General features: G+C 40.3%; 1 protein-coding gene across 4 annotated transcripts in view; it reads right to left on the bottom strand.

Annotated features, from left to right (window-relative positions):
• The window catches only part of ELF1 (E74 like ETS transcription factor 1), a 101,733-nt gene that overhangs the window by 92,206 nt on the left and 1,301 nt on the right, over positions 1-8,226 (bottom strand). Inside the window, exons 2-3 of one of the 4 annotated variants that reach the window (XM_084844891.1) lie at positions 7,875-7,987; positions 5,937-6,083 (exon numbers count right to left, since the gene is read on the bottom strand). The exons of the other annotated variants lie outside the window; for them this stretch is intronic. The gene's annotated coding sequence lies outside the window, so the exon portion shown is untranslated. The remainder of the gene's footprint in view (positions 1-5,936; positions 6,084-7,874; positions 7,988-8,226) is intronic. 4 annotated transcript variants of the gene reach the window in all.

Here is an 8,226-nt window from a genome sequence, read left to right on the forward strand (position 1 = left end):
GTTGTTACCAAAGTAAGAAGATTTAGACCTCCGCACAGCCTTCTGGACACTGCTATGCTGATTCACTATCAAATCTAACAGGTAGGCAGCAATTGGGGAAAGAACATAACAAACAACTCATGTGATTTACATGAGTTTTGTAATTTGACGTTTTATATTGCAAGCAGTGGTTTTAATGGTGTTTCATTTTTTTAATAATATAGCTTTATTGCATTTATTTATTTATTTATTTATTAAATTGATTAATCACCCATCTGGCTGGTCACCCAGCCACCCTGGGCGATGTTCAGCATATAATAAAACAGTTTAAAACAATAAAATTCTACAATAAAAACATTTTCTAAAATACCCTAACCCAATACCGTTAGTTTTATATTTATTTATTTGTATACTGCCCAATAGCCAAAGTTCTCTGGGCAGTTCACAAAAATTAGAAACACAAAGTGTAGCATAAAACAATATAAACATGTTTATTTTTTATGTTTTTATGTACTGTTTTTATTTAAATTGTGGTACACCACCTTGGTGACATTTCTGGAAGGGTAAATATTATTGCCATCATGCCCATATTGTAACATATACAGTTTGTTTGTTAATTGTGGTGTTGTGATTATTTGGCCTTAATATGATATCTAGACTGACTTGAATTTCACCACTCTTAGGACTTAGGACAAATGAAACTGCATATAGCTTTGAATATTTGGGTGTGTGTCTGCATGATAATCCCAGTGAAGGGAGGAACCCTCTTTGTTCCCAAGAGCAACAAAGAATTAAATACACCAAAACAACTAAGATAATAGTGTTTCACTGATAACGTAGGACTAATGGTATTCAATGTAATTTAGTCATGAATATGTATGAGCCCTTGTAAACTGAAGGGCAATGTCAAAATCTGGGATCCTACATCAAACCATATTTTGGGCTACCATTATTTCTTCAACAGTTTTCACACAGAGGGAGGCATCTTCCCTCTCCATACCTAAGAATTGTAACAGGCAAGATGAATAAACTCACTATGAATTATTCCAATTTCTCTGATATTGGAAACTTAGTCATTCCTCTCATTTCATGTAAAGAGGAAAAGTACCATAATGTTCAGGTCCTTGCCCAAGTATTTTGTGTTCGCAGGCTGAAGGGTACACTGGGATGCCCATCATAAGTCAACTGCAGAATGGCAAAAATACAAGTAGTCAAATGTAATTAACATTAAATCATTTTAGCAACATACACATTTTGCTAAAATAAGAGATCTGTGGCAAGTGCACATGAGGTTGTTCCCCAACCAGAAAATAAGTGCCATGTGCCCACCAATTTGTTCTGAAAGCAAGAAAAAAATCAGTGCTCGCCCCACCAGACAGGAAAACTAGAGCCAAACAAGTCCTACACTTCACAAGAAATGCCTTCTCCTCCAATCATTATATGCAAATGGAGGCAAACCAAACAGGATACCGCTGATTCCCTTTTCTTGTCAATCATCCCAGTATCAGAAGGTGGGAACAATTGTTCTTACAGAGGCTAAGACTATCCTTTTTAAAACGAAAACTAAAAATCGGGGGCCCAGAATATGGGGGCGGGGGACTTTCTCCCAGAGCCCCTCATAATGATAGCACTGATAAAGCTCAGTGTTTTTTCACTGCATATGTAAACAGACAGCATCTCTGACAAATGTTGAAAAGACCTCAATGCAGGATACAAGATGGGTTCCCACTATAGACTGGGAACTGACACATAATTACACCATAACAAGGTCAAACAACACATGACAATAAATATATTGCTTAGAGTTGTATTAATCTTTTTTCAACTGTAAACAGCAGCTGCTGGGAGGACAGACTGCGATGGGGACCAGGGGCTTCAGTGCCAAATAGCAGCTGGGGAGATGTTAGTCAGGACCAGTGGGTGGAAGGAAATATCTACGTAAATCCCCCTTCCTCATGTGCCACAATCCCACAATCTTGGTTTATACATTCACCCAACAATAGCTCTGAAGTAAGGGAAAAAGGAGAAGTTTTGAGATTTGTTTTATTCTATTTTTCTGTTCTATTATGTTGCAAGTGTTTGTAATACAATAAAAACAAAAAACAGTGTGGTAGAAAGTAGAGTAAGCACTTCCATCACCACCCCATGTTTCTACCATGAGCACCCAATTATGTGGTATGCAAGACTTTTCCCCTTAGAGAGAGGGAGTGAGGGAGGGAGTGGGGGAATACATGAGCCAGTCGCCACTCCATCAGGTGTTTACTCAGAAGGCTTGGTTCCCAATAGAGCCTACCTAGCCTATCTCACAGGGCTGCTGCAAGGAGAAAATGAGCTGGAAAGAACTATAGATACTACCTTGAGCTATTGGGGGGAAAACAGGATATAAATGTAAATAATGCAATACCAGAGTTCCCCAACCAAGGAATGCTGGGAGTTATAGTCCAAAACATCTGGACACAAGGTTACGAAAGGTTGCTAACACTAATACTAACAATAAATATCCACATATTATGTCAGAATCACCACAACTGGTTATAGAACCTACAATTTCCTATACGAGACAGGTGAATGATCAATAACCATTAGGCAACTTCTGAAGCACATTTCATAGCATAAACATTTGAAGACATTAACATAATGGGCTCTCCTAAAGGCAGTAACTGATGCTGCAACAGAAGCTACAGCAGAAGAGCAACTTCTTATTATCAGGACTCATGTCGTCTGCCTTTAACACACAATGCATTGAGAAGCAACAGACTAAGTTCAACTAGAAATTCAGCAAATGGTCCTCTTGGAGTTCGCTGAGATACCAGTATGTGGCTGTGTATTCCAACACTTTAAGTCAGCCATATATGAACAGTTCCCTGGCTTTCACTGTTTTAGCACAGTAGGCTTCCAGCCCGATACACCTTCCTGTTCTTAGAGCATTGGGCTTCAACTGACAAGCCAGGACCCACTACTACCTCACAGCCTGACCCAAAGTGGATCTTAACAGTAGCAATACCACACCATACTAAAATTAAGAAGTGGGTCTCCAAACACATGTGTGGGGTTAGATGGGTCCTCAATTTGAAAAGCTGCTTTAGTAGGTGGATGTATACCTGAGAGGCCAGTTTGAATAAAGGAAAAGTGTGTATGAGCATAACAAATAACATTTGCTCCCCTGTCCCAACATAATATATCCAATTCCATGTGTTAACTGGCTCTAAACCAGCATGCATTTATTGATAATATGTTAATGGTCAACAGATTTTGATTAGGACACTATTAAGGTGGTTGCCTAGGGGCCGCGGTGGCTTAGTGGTTAAGATGCTGAACTGCAGACTGGAAGGTTGGCAGGTCAGCAGTTCGAGACCCGAGTGCTGCGTGACGGAGTGAGCTCCCGTCTTCAATCCCAGCTTCTGCCAACCTAGCAGTTCGAAAGCAAGAAATTGCAAGTAGATAAATAGGTACCGCCTCGGCGGGAAAGGTAACAGCGTTCCGTGCACCTCGGTGTTCAGTCATGCCGGCCACATGACCACGGAAGTGTCTTCGGACAGCGCTGGCTCTTCGGCTTAGAAACGGGGATGAGCACCACACCCTAGAGTCGGACACGACTGGTTGGGGACACCTTTACCTTTACCTTTTAAGGTGGTTGCCTATCAAGGCTCATCGTGCCATAATAACCCATTTATCCTTTCAGGTGCCACAGCAATTTTTGTACCCAATATGTTTTCAAATGACAGTTTCTATATTGTTAACTAATAGGATTCCAATTATAGCTCAGAGTTACACCTGTCAATTCTCCCTAAAGAAAACCTGAAACTCCTGCATTCAAATCTCTCAAATCTCTAGCTCCAGCAAGGCAACATCTTTCTCACAACTTAAGTTTGACAATTCAAAAACAAACACACAAAACAAAACAAACCTCAAACAGATTCATTGGATATTTTAAAGACAAAGTAACTATGTATCATTCACTAAAGATGAGTCACAATAAAGGGTGAACCTATCACAAACCACATAAGCAAGGCTATGACAGTAAGTTAATGGAAGGGAGAACATGCTAGAGTTCACCACTCTGGCAAGTAATTGCCTGGTTATTTACCAGAAGTTACAAGTAATTTTAATTAAAGGCACACATTACATTACAAACTGTACTGACTAGTAAATGAACTACTGACAATGAATTGTCAGAAAATTAATGCAAACCACACCTGCTCATAAAAAGGAACTACGAACATGTTAACTGCATTTGAATATACTATGATACACATTTATATCCACTAGGTGGCGGTCATTCAAACACCAAAGACATACGTGTGCACTCAGAACCAATGTAGATGTGACAAAACTACTATTTCTATACCCACCCATTTATAAATAAAGCAAGGGGGTGTCTTCATTTAATAGTAAAAGTGCACATAAGAAGGGCACTGAACTCACTCCCCTCTTTTCCCCAGACTGTTGCTCAAGGCACCTTTCCCCATTCCTGGTTCTGATGTTGGAAGTGAGTCATGAAAGGAGAAAAGTGGCCGAAGCAATGGATTGAAGAAGGAAAGTGTGCAAGAAGGGAGGGTTCAGAATCCCTCTTCTATTAACTTCTTTTATTGTTTAAGTAAGACACACACATCCCAGTCCTCACTTTGCAGATGAACAGGGCAAAAAAAGAAGAGAAAGCATCTGCTACCGTCATGTCTAGTTTGGGCCTCAGACACTTAAGAGTGCAATCCTATGCATCTTTAGATAGAAAAAAGTCCTCACGCTCCCAGCATTCCTCCAGCCAACCATGCTGACCGGGGCATGCTGGGAATTTCAGAATTTTTGTACATCCAAACATGCATAGGATTGCATCCTTAGAACATTAAATAGACAGCATATCCAATTGCTCTATTAAAAGGAAAATCACACAAATCAAACTGACTTCTCTCCATGGGGCTTTATGAGACAACATATCCAGCCTTCTCTCTACAATGTTATCTTTACATTATCTCTTTTAATACATGATTTCTTTAACCTTTTAAAAATTGATTGTACCAGAAAAGCAACCTTGAGGTTAATTAACTAAAAAGTAGGCAATGAAGTTTTGCTGTATGGAAGACCTGCTTCAGGGTAGCTAATTTCAAACAGAAAGGGTTGTATCCAGTTGTGTCCATCTTCCAGTGAAATGGATATGCAGGTGGAATGGACTCCCCTTCCCACCTGCAGCCCCCCACGTGTCTCCCAAATCTGCTTCAGAGGGTTGAAGGACTCTCCAGAGCAGATTTAGCAGAGCACAGGGGAAAAAATGGGGTTATCCCACTGGATTAGCAGAAGACTGCTTGATTGATAGTAGATGTAGTCCACATACATAACTAAAGTTCCAATATTTTTTTAGAATGCTTGCTCATAAGTAGCCCTTTTTGTGATTTCAACTATTAGGACTGCAGCCTAATCTCCATCACCTCAGCATTTAACTGGAAATACTCAAAGACACAACTTTAGCTATGATACTATGATCACAAGACTTATGTCAGAGAAGACAGATATATATATCAGCCTAACAGTCAAAAATCAACTACCAATTTCATTTTGTTTTATCCATGACTGTATAAAGAAAAGTATACATGTTGAAGTCAACAATGCAATACTATGCATATCTACTCAGAAATAAGGGCTTTTGTGTTCAATAAGCTTACTCTCTTGTATGTGTATATAGGATTGCACCCTAAATTTCTTTGGCATTACAAGTATACATTTCCATTTTAAAAGGTAATTTCTAGCCAACCCAGTGTCCGCTTTGTTCTCCTGGGTCTCTGATCAAGCCAGACTATTGCACTGTTATCTTGCTTGTGGGCTCCCTATAGATTGGCCACTATGCAAACAGAATGTTGGACTAGATATGTCTTTGGTCAGGGCTCTCCTTAAATTACTGTATTCACATAATTCCTTCACCAGTAACAAAACCAGCTTCCAAATAGGGGAATAAACATACTCACCTATGCAGAATAAGGATAAGAGAATAGAGATTCTTATTTTTAGAATCCCTGTTACACAGAGGGTCTGAACTACTTGCAAAACATTGTGTATCACTCATCTGATTACCCCAACCTAACCTCTATTCTAAGATGAGAGAAAAGCTGGAGCTGCAGAGAAGAGAGCAAATGAATAGAAGACATGATTAGATACCTGAGCAGATTGTATTTCACATATTTTTAATTCTCCCTCCCTCCTCAATTTTGTCATACTGCAATCATAAAACTTCTGAATTCATACCAGTATTAATTTGTACAGGGCACATTTTTCTATTTATGCTGCTAAATATTGGATTGGGATGTATTAGATTTGCTTTACACATTTCCTGTGACGCCCACTGCTGTGGCACAGTGGCTTAGAGTACAAGCTGTATGCACCTACCTTACAAAACTGTTGTAAGAATTAGGGTAATTCTGTATATAAAGTACGTGAAGTACTAATGATACTTATCCATATTAGTATAGTATTTGATAAACAAAATATCACATCTGCATGGGAAAGCAAGGAAGTTGAGAAATTTGTTATGGAATTCCCTAGGGAAGCAGGACAAGAATTGTGTCAGAGAGAGAAGAATGCTGATGTGGAAATAGGGCACAACAAAGAGAAGAAATCTGGATCCTTGAGGCAATGCAGATTTCTCCCTACCCACCACCATGGGCAGAGGCACTAACACACCAGACCCTGGTATCATGTTTTGTTGTGATACTATTTGCCCACGCTCTAATGAAGATCCATCATATTCACTGTCCTCAATACATCTGACAAAGCGGGCTCATGCATATGAAAGCTCATGGCACAACAATGTAGTTAAGCTTTAAAGGTGCTAAAACACTACTTTGATTTTGCTGCAGACTAACATGGCTACTCTAGAATTAAAAAACAACAGGGTGACTGGGGTGGCCAACCTTTAGAAGGGACAGGAGCACAGAACTCAGGTAGTTTGGTGGTTACTGAAGTGGCAAACCAATATCTGGGCTGTACCATTTATTCTAGAATGCAGGCAAGGACTCAAGCAACTGAATGTTCCTCTAAGCAAAGCTTCACCCACGTAGACAACTATTATGTCAGGGAGATGCAATGTTAGTTTTCTGCATGCAGAGAATTTTTTTTTTTGTATGGAGAAGAATTCACTATGCAAGTCCCCAACAGCAGTCTGAAGTGTTAAGAGCCCAGAGCCAGGTTTACTACCTCAGTGACAGCTAGGTCTCTGTTCCTATTAAGGAGCTCCTCATCTTTCATAAGGTTCTTTGTTTCCCTCTGCAACCAGTGACTATCATGCCCTTCCCCTCTCTATGCACTTCAAGATGGCCTAAAGCACCCAGACTTGCCTTGTGTTCAACTACCGAAGTTCCCTTTAGGAGCCCCTTGTGACCTTTTTGTTTTTTCATGACACTCCCCTGTTTTTCCTATAAAAGCTCCTATTGCTTCCCCAATGGTAGTTAATCAATCATGCTGTGGGCTGGGCTGGCCCATTCCCAGCCACTCTGGGGCAGGGGGTGTATACCATCGCAGCTGGAATGCTGGGCATGCAGAAGGTCCCAAGTTCAATCCATGACATTTCCAGGTAGGGCTGGGAAAGGACACCGAACTGAAACCCTGGAGAGCAACTGCCAGCCAGCAAAGACAATACTGAGCTAGATGGATCAATGAGCTGACTCAACAGAAAGTAGTTTCTTATGTTCCTTTTCATGTATATGTTCCATTCACATACAGAGCAGAAAGTGGAGTCTGACTTTAACAATAAAATAAAGGGGTACTAAACCCTCCTCCCCTCAATCAGCTCCAGACATGTTTCTGTTTTCTCTGTACACTTTCAGTTTTGGAGATAGGAACGGGGGGGGGGGGAACCAGCTGGAGCAATAGATTATGGAAAGGGTCCAGAATCGCTTTCCCACACTTGCCTTTCACTTCTGAAGTAACACCACATCCTCCAATTTACACATGAACAAGCGGTCCTGTTGCATCTAGTTTGGCCCTGAGTGCTAACCCAGGAGGAACATATCTGAAAATAGATCTAAGGGTATTGAAAGAGAGTTGGACAATGTTATGGTGAGAGCAAAGCCTGATCTACACATAGCACTAGAATAAGCTAGTATGGCAGAATTTTATTTAAGAAATTTATATATCATCATCAGAAGAGATGGTCCTACAGCAGTTTACAACAGAAGCCATAAAATACAATCAACATAAACATGGACGGTACCATTTGAAAGACTGGGGATGGAATACTATTTCTGAATGCTCCCCTAAATA

This window comes from Heloderma suspectum, chromosome 3, assembly GCF_057233095.1.
Source record: "Heloderma suspectum isolate Gila_16-S chromosome 3, 16-S_ref, whole genome shotgun sequence".
Lineage (NCBI taxonomy): Eukaryota > Metazoa > Chordata > Lepidosauria > Squamata > Helodermatidae > Heloderma > Heloderma suspectum.